Here is a 14,358-nt window from a genome sequence, read left to right as displayed (position 1 = left end):
TACTGCTGAAGATTGCAGGAAAGAGTAGATGTAGGGGATATTTGTATCCCCGTGGAGTTGGACATTTCTGATATACCATGGTGCGTTTAAGATCATGCTGAGACATTTGTTTTGCACTCTCTGTAGTTTGAGGATATTTGTACTTGAGGTGTGACTCCAGGCTGGGGACGCATAAGTAATAATAGGTTGAATCATCAACTAATAAAGGAGTTGTTTGGTTTTGGTATCCAGCTTACTATTTCTATTAATAAGAGGGTAAAGCTGTGCAATAATTTTTGATGGCTTTGTACATGAAGCTTTTGTGTGTGGACTGAAGGTTAGTTTTCTGTCCAGCAGTACACTGAGATATTTGGCTTCTGCTTTCCAGTGAATCTTGGTATTAAATAGGAAGATGTCATTGGGAGATATTGAATTTTTAGTGAAGAGAATGGCGATACGCTTCTGAGGTTTTACTTGCAATCTTCATTCCGAGAACCAGTGTTCTAATTTCGGTAGGTTTTCTTGCAGTTTCTTGGTGACAAGGCGCGGCTTGATAGATCTTGCTAGTATATCTGTGTCGTCTGCGTATAGGGCAATGACAGATGACATTGGATTGTGCGGTATGTCCGCCATGTAAATCGAGAAAAGTATCGGTGTCAGTAGGGACCCTTGAGGCACTCCTGCCAAGATTCGTCGCTGGGCAGATAATATATCATTTAGTTTAACTTGCATTCGTCTGCCACTAAGAAATGATTTTATAATTTTTACTAGATCTAATACCGGCTAAAATCAACTTGTATAGTAGTCCAAAGTGCCCTTATTTTTCGAATGCCTTTTCTAAGTCAATTTCTGGTGTATTGGTGCCAATTGTAACTTGTGGTAATGAACTCGATTAGTCTGTGAATTTGTTGAGTGGTACTATGAAACTGGCGAAAACCAAACTGTTCTGTAGGAAGGATGTTTAACTTTTTTACTGAAAGTTGAATTCTGGAAAGGATAGCTATTTCTGCTATTTTTCCCAAATTAGAAATCAGAGTTATGGGACGATAACTTTGAGACTGCTGAGGATCCTTGCCAAGCTTATAAATAGGAACCACGTCTGCCAACTTCCATGCAGGGGGAAAGCTTGAATCTGAACATAGTATTTATTATTGTTGCAAGATGTATAATGGCCATTCGGGGTAGCAGTTTAATAACTTTGCTGAATATGCCATCAGGCCCAACAGCTTTTTTTATTCTTTAAATTCTTTATAATGTCATAAATTTCAGCTGGGGAAGTGGATGAGAGTTGGCTGGTACAGGTATCAGACAGTTTTAATACGTGTCTGACATGGCGGTGGACTTGGTAAATATGATTGAAATTTAGATTATCGTACGAAGGGCTGCACTGTTTTTCTAAATGTTTAGCTATAGTTTCGGCTTTTTCTGCATCTGTGTAAACAATGTTCAGATCAGATTTGAGAGCGGGAAGAGATTTGTTTTTGTTTTGATGTTTCTCAGCAGCTCCCAGATGGTTTGATCACCGGGTGATATGGAGGCTAATTTGTCTTCCCATAGTTTGTTTCTGTGGGCTTTAAGTGCATCTCTCACTGCACTGTTCATTTTGTTGAGATATTTTTTGTCTTGGGGTGCCCTGGTGTTAGGGTATCTTTTTCTTGCTTTATTTATTTTTTTTCCCTGATTAAGTTCATTATATCTTCAGGTAGTCGTTTAGGCTTAAAAACAGTTGAATTTGAGGAGATAGATGTTACGGCTGCGTTGATTTGATCAGTACGTTTATTGACTGCAGATTCCATTTCTTCCTTGGAATTAATATGAGGGACGGGGTCAATGTAGTTTGGAAGCATTTTGGATAGTTTTTCCCAAGGTATGAATGTGTGAGACGATGGGGAAAGTCCCTTCTGATAACCCAGGTGGAGCAGAATAGGGTTGTGGTCTGATGATAATTCATTCGGTGATTCCAGAGTATACTGCAGGTTATCATTCTGGAGGACGACTATATCCAAGACGTCGGAGGAACCAGTCAGACTGTGTTCAGTTGGCACTGAGAGGCCAGCCACAGCTGTGCAATTTGAGCTTGAGTAGTTAAAGAGGATGCGGCCATTCCTATTTATACACCTACTGCTCCATACGTGATGTTTGGCATTTAAACCACCAGCGATAATGAACGGCAGTTTAACTCCGAGGATGGCATCCAAATCTGTGGTTAGCAATGTTTTTGATGGTGGGTTATAAGCAGCATATACTTTTAAATTTCCGACAGAGTTAGTGATGACATTGATACCCGTGACCTGGAGATTAGTGGTTGTAGGAATGCTACAGCGTGATGGTTGATGTGATTTTTGATGAGGGTGGCTGTACCACCACCTCTATAATCAAGCCTATCATTCCTGTAAAATTGGAATCCTTTGAATTTGGGATTGTCAGCAGGTCTCAAATGAGTTTCATTAATTAGTAATATATACGGATTATATCTGTCATTGAATTTTTGTATTTCTGGTGTTTTATTTTTGAGACCGTTAGCATTCCAAGCAATAATCTTTAAAGAATTTGTGGTAAATTTTTTCCTATGCATTGGAGAGTGCAGATAAAATGGACTGTGTTTGTCATAAGAATCTTATTGTAATGTTTAGTGATGGATTTGAGTTACTGAAATCCTGTAACATATTTGCAAGAGAAGAGGTGATGATGGCTGTTATATTTGAATGTGGGTTTGGCATATTCTGGTCCTGGACTGTCTTTTTGGGGTGGGCCACATCGGCATATGTTCTTGTTTGGTGTTGAAGGTTTATTTTCTTGGAGGGCTCAGTTGATGATGGGTGAATACCTGTCATCCTGTTGGGAGACTGATGAACTTGAGTTTCTGGAGCTCTCGTTTCTGATAATGAGGTGGATTGACTGATTAACTCCGTTTGCCTGTCTTTGGGGTGGCAAACGAAATCTGTAATTAGCAGGGTGAGGGCACACCCCAATTAGCACACTTAGCCAGGGTGGTTTTTGGCTTGGAGCAGGTATATATGGGGTGGGTCTCACTAATTTTAAGCATCTGTATTGAGCTTTGCACAACTTCTGGGCATGGCCAAATTTTTGGCATCTATGGCACTGCCCAGAAGAGGCTCTCTTCCTAAGTGGTTCCGGTGAGACCTTAAGCCCACAGATTGTCTTCAAGTTGTATATGTTTTTGTAGATATTATGTATCTCCACCAACACCAGAGGCATAGGGGTCTTATTTGATCTGTACATTCTGCTGACCTTTATGGGAGGCAGATCTTGTATGTTGAGGTCAGCAGCTATTTCATCTGTTTCAGTGTCTTCTAATACTCCTCGGAGTACCATTTTTAATTTTTTCTCCGAGGTAAGTGTGAATGTATGATACCGGATACCTCTTACATCCAACTCCTTGGTTAAATTTTTATAATCAGTCACTGTAGCGGGCTGAATTTTGATGCCCTCCTCTATGTTTTTGGCAGTGGAGTAGTTAATCTGCAGGTTGGCCAAGGTGGTTCTTAAGGCTGTCCATCTCTGTTTCTCCCTTAGAATGACTGGAGGCACCTTTTCATTGGTGGAGGTAGAGGAGTCTGTGTTGGGGGCATCTTCATCTATGCCATTATCATTTGTTGACTCCGAGGCGAGAGTTTTGCGCTTTTTGCGCGCGTGCATCTCTCCTTGATCTGAGTGAGTAGAGTCAGAGATTACCAGATTTAGTTTTTCTTCCGTTTCAGGAGTGTCTTCATTTTGATCATCGTCAGTCCCGGATAAAGAATTGAAATTTAGGAAACCGGGCCATTCAATCTCGAACTTCTTCAGTAGTTTCTTTATAAAGCTGAATGCCAGCCCTTTATCTAGAGAATCTATGATGATGTCAGGATCTATCATATTTGATGGCCATTTAAGCCTTCAACTTCCTTTGAAGCTTATTTACACGGATAAGTGCCAGCTCTTCATCAAGAGAATCTGTGAGTGTGTCCAAATCTAACACGTTGATCATTATTAATTTGCGTGTAAACAAACGTAAATCCTGCGAGTCTATGAACCTGAAATAAATGTGCCAACAATGGCGATTCTAGCGGCTGTTAGGTCTATCGAATTTCAGTTCACTTACCTGCGGTATTCTCAGATTAATAGCCTTCCCAAACCCAACCCAACTAAACAGCAGTACTCGCGAACTTCATTTAAAAGTAACTATAATCAATTCACTATCAGCACATGGAATAAAACTCTAATGATTTCAATCACCACATGATATAATATAACATAGCATGAAATTTTCGTAATCAAACCAAAACTCCGAGTGGTGATGAAAGAGAGAGTGGAAGTAATTATACAGATAGAGAAAATGGTTTGAATCTGGAAAAAAAACAATGTAAGAACGCTTCTTTGACACATCTAATATTTGATAAACACGTGGGTATATAGAGATGTAAAAGCACCAAATAAAATAACCAACATTGAGATTATCGCTTAGTCATAGAATTAAAATATCTAATACGCATTCCGTTTAAATTGTTATTTTCTTTTTTCGCTCATAAAAATCAAAACGCACAAGCGGGCCATCATTCAGCAGACTGGCCAACTCATTGAAAACATGGCAAAGAAGCACAAGTAGCCAAGCACGACTTAATCACCTAGCAATTTTATGCATCGAAAATGATTTTACTGATATTATTGATAAATTTGCGTCGACAAAGCTAGAAAATATACTTTGAAATAATTTTGAATATTATTATTAGTTTATATTATGTAGATGTTGGAGTTTTTTAAATAAATATTACTTTTGTGTTATCATTTAAACTAATTGATCCTAAACCATGCAGACTGTAAAGCAATGCGTTGTACTTAACCTGAGGTAGGGGCCCGTCAAAAATCCTGGCCTGGGGACTGCTTCAGGATGTGGAAGCCATGGTGGACCCAAACCGTGCCATGAGAATGCATCCCAGACCATTACAGAACCATTAAATCCTTTCACAGTTGGAGATGAGCATTCTGGCTGGTAAGCTTCTTTTGGCTGATGCCACACAGGCAGGGCCAGATTTAGACTTGCTGAGATCCTAAGCTATACAAAACCCAGAGGCCCCCTACTGTTTTAAATTACATCAGCTGGTCTCAGAAAAATTTTAAATATATACGCCTTTTTTAATATATGAAAATATATTGTCTTTTAATTTTTATTAAAAAAAATAATAAAGTATGCGTTTACAAAATCATAGAAATAATTATATAATTAAAGGGTTTTAAAAGCGACAAATAAGGCTAAGAAAAAAAAAAGAAGACAAAATTATTTTAATGTTATATTTTGTATATTTAAAATTATTTAGAAATTATCATCGTGATATGTCTGACTTCGTTTGAGTGATTTTTCTATGAATATTTATTATTATTATTATTATTATTATTATTATTATTATTATTATTATTATTATTATTACGGGCAATTCCAGGGAGTCATTAGACTCATAGAGGGAGGCCCCAAATCATATTCATCACAACTATTCGACATTCATACAGTATCTATCATACCTCGCCTTAAACTCATTCACTGTCACAGCATCCACCACAGACTCTGGCAGCCCATTTCACTCATTCACTACTCTAAAAGTAAAGAACCCAGCTCTAACACCCTTACTAACCACACTTTTGCACAGTTTCCATGGATATCACCTAGTCCTCCCACAACCAGCCCTGTTCTCAAATATATCTTCTGAATTAATTTTATAGAAACCCTTCAGTAATTTGAATGTCTCAATCGTATCTCCCTTCCTCTGCCTATGAACCAATTTTTGCAACCCACAAATCCTCAACCTGTTCTCATAAGGTTCATTCCACAGATCTGCTATCATCTTGGTCACTCGCCTCTGGATCCTCTCAACCTCCTCCCCATTAAGAAGAAACCCTGGTGCCCAAATCTGGGCACAGCAGTCAAGATGGGATCATATCAGGGCTCGATACAGAGGAACAATAACCTGCTTGTCTCTGCTTGTCAACGTATTCTTCAGCAACCAAGTGATATGATGAGCTGATTTCGCCACTTTTGCAATGTGCCCCCTAAACTTCAACTCGTTATCCACCAACACTCCTAAATCTCGTGTCTCATCAATTTCCTGGAGTACAGTTCCACCCATGTAGTAAACTGCTGCTGCTAATCTTTTCACCCCAAAATGTATAACTTTACATTTTACCACATTAAATTGACATCCATTATCAATAGCCCAGACCTCCAATCTATCCAAATCATCTTTCAAAATTTTGACATCATCTGCATTCACTATTGCCCTACCCAACTTTGCATCATCTGCAAACAAATGAACTGTTCCTCTCAGATCCTTTCCTATATCATTAATCAACAAATTAAACAGCAGTGGTCCAAGAACAGATCCTTGTGGCACACCACAAGTCACAGGCCGTCTTGTGGACTCTACTCCTGAATAAACCACTCTCTGATATCTCTCTGTCAACCACCCTCCTATCCATCTCACCAACCGTATATCCATCCCCATATGCTGCAATTTACTGATTAGAATTCCATGTGGTATCCTGTCAAAGGCCTTAGCAAGGTCCGGTAGAATCACTGTAAACCATAAAACATTACCTTTATCCAGTTCAGCCGTCACTGTGTTATAATACGTGAGCAAGTTACTGAGGCATGACCTACCCTTCACAAAACCATGCTGTCCGCGATACGGTATGCCATTTTCATCTATCCAATCTTGTATTTTCCTCTTGACTATTTTCTCCAAGACCTTGATAATGATTCCTGTTATGCTGATTGGCCGGTAATTTTCAACAGCAGCCTTCGAACCACCTTTATGCAGCGGAACTATTTTCCCCTCTTTCCACCCCCTAGGGACTGGCCCAGACCCGAGGCTCAAATTAAACGAAATGGTCAAGGGCACCGACAATTCTTTAGCTGCTTCACGTACGACACGAGCTGGTATACCATCCAATCCCACAGATGTATTGACATTGGGGTTCTGTAATAGACTAGTTACCTCTACTTCATTCATCACAATTCCAGTATAAACTGTTGGTTCTTCTATTCCTGCAATGTCACCACCTGGATGATATACTTTTGCAAAGTGTTCGCTCAGTAATTCCACTATATCGACTGATTCGGTTACCTCCCTACCTTCATCAGCATTTTTTAAAATCATTCTGCCATGAACATTTTCCCTTTTACTTGCAACATATTGAAGAAACTGTTTGGAATTCTCTTTAGCCTGCATGGCCAATTTTCTTTCGTAATCCGCTTTTGCTTTTCTTACCACCCTTGTTACCATACTGGCCTGAGCTTTATACTGTTCCTGCGTCTGCTGGTCACCTTTCTCCTTAAATTCCCTCCTCAATTGTTTCTTTTTTTTCAGCTCAAGATTAATAGTGTTATTCATCCGTTTAACCCCTACTTGATTTATTATTCGGACTCTTGATATACAGTCAACCGTTGCCTCCTGCAAACACTTCTTAACTACTTCCCATGCACTATCAACATCCAGCCCTTGCAGTTTTACATGCCATGGCACTGAGGCAAGCACACTCCTAAGCTTGTCATACTTACCAGCCCGGTAATTCCACATGTACCCTGTCTTAATTGAAAATTCCACTACTTTAGCCACCGCCCAAGTCATGACTTTATGGTCACTCTCACCAGTTGGTGGCAACATGGTCATGTTCGTTACAGCCACATTCTCATTTGCAATTACTAGGTCAAGCACTCTCTGCCCCCTCGTATTTTCCACTACATGCTGTCGCAGATGGTTGTACCTTAATAACCACATAACATCCAATTCCTTCCTGACATGTGTCCTCTCCTCCTTCCAATCAATGTTACCATAGTTGAAATCTCCCATAATAATTACCCTCCTTCCACTCATTTCTTCTATTTGCCTATGCATACTATCCTCACCATCTATTCCATCACCTGGTCTACAGCAGCACCCACTTATATATTTTATTCTGCTAGATTTTATCTCACACCAAACAGCCAATTTATCAATTTTATATTTTTTTTGTTTTTTTATTTGAGGCCCCGGCAGATTGCGAGAGCCCTACGCTGTAGCTTTTTTAGCTTATGCGTAAATCCGGCACTGCACACAGGTATTGGTCTGTTTGCAACAAAAAGTGTGAAGTGCCGGATTCATCACCTCCCTCTACTGTTGTGTAGTCCACTGCTTGTGATCTTCGCACCATTGGAAGTGACGACATGCTGACGAGAGTGATCAAAGGCTTGTGTAAGCAATTCGACCTTGATATCTAAATCTGTGTAGTTCCCAGCACAGAGTCTTTATTAAAATGGATTTCTTATGATCGATGTTGAGTATTTCACAATTGCTGAATTGCTCAGCAGCAGTAGCCCACCTATTTTTTGTGGTACAGCTCACTAATTCTCGAATGTCCTTTTGCAGTAAGTGCTTTCACCCATTATTGCATTTCTGATGATGATGTCTGTCCTGTCAATTCCCATAGCCGTAGATTATTCTCGACTAACATGTACAATTTCAGCTGTTCTGTCACTGATGCGCTTGCCAGCCTGGCTCCAACGATCACGTCCCTGTCAAAGTCACTGTAGTTCTCTCTGGATTCCATTCTAACATGCAATAAGGAGCCAAAGGCCTCCACTTTCTTATACGCATGTGCCTAGGAATGTTAGGAGTATATTTGCATATTAAATTCATCTATGTTCGTTTAGTGTGCGCTTGGGTTTCCTCCTCATAGTTTATGCCCTAATTTTTAGGGCCAGTTTAAGGGCCATAAAAATGAGGGAAATTTTAAGAGCAAAACTAGAGCTTCATGCACCTTTGCACCAAAATTATTTTGGTGCAAATACCTTGTTTTTTTTTCTGGAGGGGGAATTTCAAACAGGAATGCATATCTCTCTATTGCACCCCAATCGTGTTCTATGGGGTTGAGATCTGGGAGAGTGTGCTGGCCACTTGATTCGATTAATATCTTCGGTCTCCAGAAGTATCTCCACTGCTCGGGTACGATGTGATGTAACACTCTCATCCATAAAATTAATTCTATGCCTACAGCACCCTGGAACAATCGAATATGACGTGAAAGAACTTTGTGGTAATATCTTTCACAAGTCATAGTCCCATTTTTCCAGTACTTGTAGTAGTAGCTCAATGTATCTATTAAGCATAATGCCTTCAAACATCACGACTCCAACACCGATGTATCCATCCCTTTCAAGAACACTCTCGCAACGGTAAGCAGTATCACTTTCATGCTAGATTGAGTGTCATCTAGAATAGGAGGAAAGACTAAAATGGCTCTCGTTTGTAAAGAGTACATTAGCGCATTGGTGTCCTGTCCAATTTTTATGGATAAACCATTGAAAACGTACGTACTCTACGATGAGCTTTTGAGTATATAGGTCCATTTGTTGCAGAAGTCTTGCACAGTTTATCGAGATATCCACATACCTGTGCTTGAATAGAGTCAACTTGCAAGCTAACCTACATTGGTGCATCGATATTATCAGAGCCGGCGCTAGGGTCTTTGTCGCCCGCATGCAATGTCTTTCTAAGCGCCCCTGTAACGATCCGGGCATGTGTGGTTCTTTTACGATAATAAAAATTTAAATTATTTGAAATTTCTTAAATAAATTTTGACAGAACAACCACACGTTGGTTAGCTAAATGTAACGAACCTGGGGTGTTGACTAGGCAGGATAATCGTTAAAAACCCGAATATTCAAAAAATTCTCAAAAGTGAAAGCAAATTTTGAAAAACCACTTCACTTTAATCGTTGAATATAATGATACAGGGATTATAGCCTTCTCACCAACCCGAATCGCTAACAAAATTAAAATGAATTTTAATTTAAGTTAAAATAAATTTGAACTAAAGTTTAAAAAATTCTTGCATTTTACAAGTTACAAAATTCTTAGTAACTTGTAAAAAAATTTTAATAATTTTTATAAGTGGAACTATCTTTTAGGAAAATAAAAGAAATTCAAGATAGATGAAAAAAATAGAAAAGAATTCATAAATAATTAGAACATCTAATATAAGTATTCAAAAAATAACATCTTTACAGAATAACAGGAAATAAATTAAATTACATAAATCTACTTGAAATTTTTTAAATTAAAATTTAAGGGTTTTTGATTTCATATTCATAAAATTATAAATAATGATCTAAAAGTCTAATTCAGCACATATATCATTTTCAATAGCTTTTAACGCCAAACTAACAAGCCTTTTTTGTGACATACTTGTTCTTAAGGGTTTTAATCAATTTCAACTTGTAAAAGGAACGTTCACCACTCGCTACACTAACAGGTGAGGTTAATAGTATTCTTAAAGAAATTGAAAAGTTAGGGAAAGATAAATTATTAGACACAATAAAATTAAGAATATCGAAAGGATTTTGAATATTTAAATTATCCTTCCGAAAAATATCCCGGAAAGCACATAACCCGTCATATAATTCTATTGCATTTACGTCTTTATTGTCGCCGTCCTTCAAGGGAATCTCTAAATCGTCACAATTTTTTCATTAATCTTCGTTATTAACTTGTAGTAATCTATACAAGAAATAGAAATTATCATAATATGTTTTTAGTTGTTCAAAACGTTCTATTAACGAACACATCGCAACGTCTAGAAGTGTATAAAACACATTCACTCTAAATTTATCTTCTCTCGATTGTGGCGGTTCATAATGATGTTCGTAGTTCAAATTGTCGTGTCTTCTTTCGTCGTCGAACTTCCGTACCAGTTTTAAATTCTTGTTCTATATCCACCTCTTCACTCAGTTCTTTTGCTGTTTTTAGAACTTTTTTAAAATTTGTATCTGATCGATACTCTTGTAAGAATATTTTTAAGTTTTCGATAGATTCTAAAGCAAGTGTAATGTTCATATTTTTGTCTTGAAGCATTTTACTCACAGGGTTTATTCTGTTAAGTAAATCATGCCAAGTTATAAAGAGCAAATAAATTTGTAATCCTTTATTTTAGCACATAATGCTTGTGCTTCATGCTGAGTTTCTTTATTAAAATTTTCATTATTTAAAATTTCAAAAAGTGCTTCATAAATTTCTCCTAGCTGATATCGTAGAGAGTGGATTCCATTAATTTTACTTTCCCATCGCGTTTCTGGTGGCTGTTTCAATGTTAATTTTTTTTACGAACTTTAAAAGGATTGCCCAACGTTTGTAAGAGAATGAAAAGAATTGTATATTTCTTGAATAATTGCAAAGAAACTAATTGTATCTGCATTCACTTTGGCTGCATCGTTCATGATTAAATTTAGAGTATGAGCAGCACATGGCACGTAAAAGGCTAGAGGATTTTTGTTCAAAAGCAAATTTTGGAGCCCATATTTGCCCCATTGTCATACCCTTGACCTCGCATCTTCCATGGAAATGTTCCATTTTTCCAGTTGTTCCATTATTGTTGCACATAAACCACATCCTGTGGAATCTGATATATCTGCAAAACCTAAAACGTTTTCGCTGATCTTGACAATTCCATTGTCACAGGAAACAAAGCGAATAATAATGGTCATTTGTTCTGTTTTACTTGCATCAGGTATGCAGTCAAAAATAATGGAATAATATTTAGATTTTAGAATTGATAATAAAATTTTATCCCTGATTTCGTTACTTAAAGTTTCCAATATTTCATTTTGACTGTATTTACTCAAATAGTGTACACTATTGTTTCGTTGTAGGGCCCTTTCAACATGATTTTCCATAAAACTGCCGTTATTTCTTTCATATAATTCATCAGATGATCCGCCAAAAGCTAAATTTCGGCTACCAACGAATTTTATAATTTCAATCACGAGTTCTAAAACACTCGTCTAATGTTTCTTTTCCATTTCATACATGCTTTGAGTCTGGAAATCAATAGTAGTTTTTTTTTTTTTTTTCAATTTTTATCAAGTTCCTTCCATTTTAAGAAATTTTCATGTGAGCTAAACTAGTCTCATGTCTATTTAAAGTTGTACGCTTACATTTCTCCAATCGTTATAACCTTCTACAAGATTCAGTGGGTGATTCGGTTCATTCAGTAGGTGCGACAAGTTTGCAGCAAAAGCAAAAAACAGAATTTAAAGTTTCGGAATAAACGAGCCATGTTCTTGGCACGAGTTCCCGTTTTCCATTTTTCTATTATAATACGTGTCTCCAAATTTATGACCATATGTATCTCTGGGATATATTATATATTTCTTTTGAACAGGCCCCATTTCAATTAAAATAACTCGTAATTTTTCATCAATATTTCCCCTTTCACCTGGATCTTCTAAATTCACAGAGACTAACAATGTGTTAATTTCGTGGTCAACTACAACTAAATCTTGTTGTCGATGACTAAATCCTAACTATTTTTCACTTAAATCATGTTCAATTATCTTGTTCAATAGTTGCAATAGTACCTTCATGCAAACTGGATGATGTGCACGGTACTTCGATGATTTCTGATGTATTGAGTTGGTTACAATCTGCATGAGAATATTTTAATATTTTAACAATTTTATTAAGAGCCCCAGTTCGTTTCTTAATATCTGCTTCTTTCGCAGCCTGACGCTTATGATTTTGTGCACCGGATAACTTTTTTTTTAAAAAATGTTTGATTCCATTTCTATTTTATACCCACAAGAAATTATTACACAACAAACACAGAGACGAAATAATAGTCCGCACTGTGCTACTATCAGTAGCCTACTGAGATGCATAAAATATGACTGGTTAACTAGCAACAAATGTTTTGTACAAAAATTCGTTTCTGCGCATGTTCACCGTTTCACTTTAGATAGACTGCGGTAGACACAACATTTTGCAGGCAAGCATTTAGCCTGCTCTAGCTGAAAAATTGTAAACAGCCGGCTGATCAAAGAGGCGGCAACATACATTTTTTTTTAAATTTTTATTCAGTGTATATATACGGCCTCATTTAGGGGCTGTTGTGGTTAATAAGCTATAACTTTTATGAGGCCTGCCTTTTTTTTTTTTTGTTGCAAAGGCAAGGGGTGACACATAGTAAGTTCATATTTAAGTTACAACACATAACAGTAATACCAGGTTAGTGAATTGGACTGGAAATAAACCCCTCTGATAAACATTAGAGAGCTATGTAAGAGAGATATGCATCAAAGGAAAGGAAGATCAAAATAGGTTTCACATAGCTCAGCACAGACAAAGATCTTGATGTTTAACCTTTATGTTTATGATACTAATGTTAATTTATGTTTATGTTAATTAAAGGCTCTTTGTCTACAGTCATGCTGTATATTCATCTGGAAGCATCTAACTAAAACCTTGTGGAATAGACAGAGAATGACAGGAGATATGATGATTGGTCCAGTCAATAGCAGAGGTGGATGTCTGTTTCTTCAGGATGAAGATAGTCTTTGATGCTGGTAGGTACGATGAGATGGATCTGCTTGATTGAGAGAAAAATGTTTATTAAGTCTTGTAAGATGGGAAAGGGAGCCTGTCTGAGTCTGGAAGCCGCAAAACCGTCTGGGCCAGGGGCTGATGATGACGCAGGGAGAGCTGCACGAAGTTCTTCTGTGGTCACAGGGCTGTAGAGTGATGAAGAAGGGATGGATCCCAATACTGAGGACTGGTCACAGTCTTGTAGGTGTGGCGGTAGAATGGAGAAGATGGAGCTCCAGTACTCTACAAAATCCTGATGTTGCTCTTGCAGAGGTGGAGGGGAAGTGCTGTCTAATATGGTTTTTGCACACATCCCTCTGTTCTTGTAGAGGGACTGCATAGTCCCTCTTCCTTTGCTTCCTCTTGGAGATGATGGGCAGTGGACAGGGTGGTGAATAGGCGGTAGGAGTCAAGCGGTAGGAGTCAAGCTGATCAGAGACATCCTGCCTAGAGATGGGCACAGATGATGGACTTTAAGTTGCGATTATAGCTAAGGAGAGGAGGCTGATTACATGATGTAGCTAGTCGACTTATCAGAGCCTCCTGTGCCGCCACTAACTGTTGGCTATGATCTAGTTGGATGGATGATGTAGAGGAAGGGACAGGGAGATATGGAGATATTACCCATCCCCCTCCTCTGAGGATGCTCGGTCAGCCATTCTTGGCCTTCCTCCGGTGACTCTTGATGGCATCGAATGATTGATGCGGGAGCATCTCTGCCAGGTCCTTGTTAAGATTTTTGATTCCTTTTAGAAGCCTTTCTTCTACCGATTCCTGTGTTAGTCGATCTCTGACAGGGGCAAGAGGGTTTTTCCTCCGATAGCCTCGGGTTTTTCATCACGTAAACTCAAAAAAATCGACCGTAGTACCCACATTATTTCAGACGTTAACATATCTTGTTAGGGTTAGGTACCAAGAGATGGCAGCACTTGTTTGCCAGCCTTTTCATCGGTGGCTGCTATAATTAGTGATAGACATGGGCCAGTTATCTCTG

The 14,358-nt window shown here is 38.2% G+C and overlaps 1 protein-coding gene across 1 annotated transcript in view; it reads left to right on the top strand.

Annotated features, from left to right (window-relative positions):
* HUWE1 (HECT, UBA and WWE domain containing E3 ubiquitin protein ligase 1) overlaps positions 1-14,358 on the top strand; it is a 1,068,888-nt gene that overhangs the window by 1,030,681 nt on the left and 23,849 nt on the right. The gene's annotated exons all lie outside the window — the stretch shown is intronic.

This window comes from Typopeltis vanoorti, chromosome 1, assembly GCF_054136105.1.
Source record: "Typopeltis vanoorti isolate ZY-2024b chromosome 1, IOZ_Tvanoo_1.0, whole genome shotgun sequence".
Classification (NCBI taxonomy): Eukaryota; Metazoa; Arthropoda; class Arachnida; order Uropygi; family Thelyphonidae; genus Typopeltis; species Typopeltis vanoorti.
The sequence above is the reverse complement of the archived record's forward strand: the minus strand, read 5'-3'. Positions and strand labels throughout refer to the sequence as shown.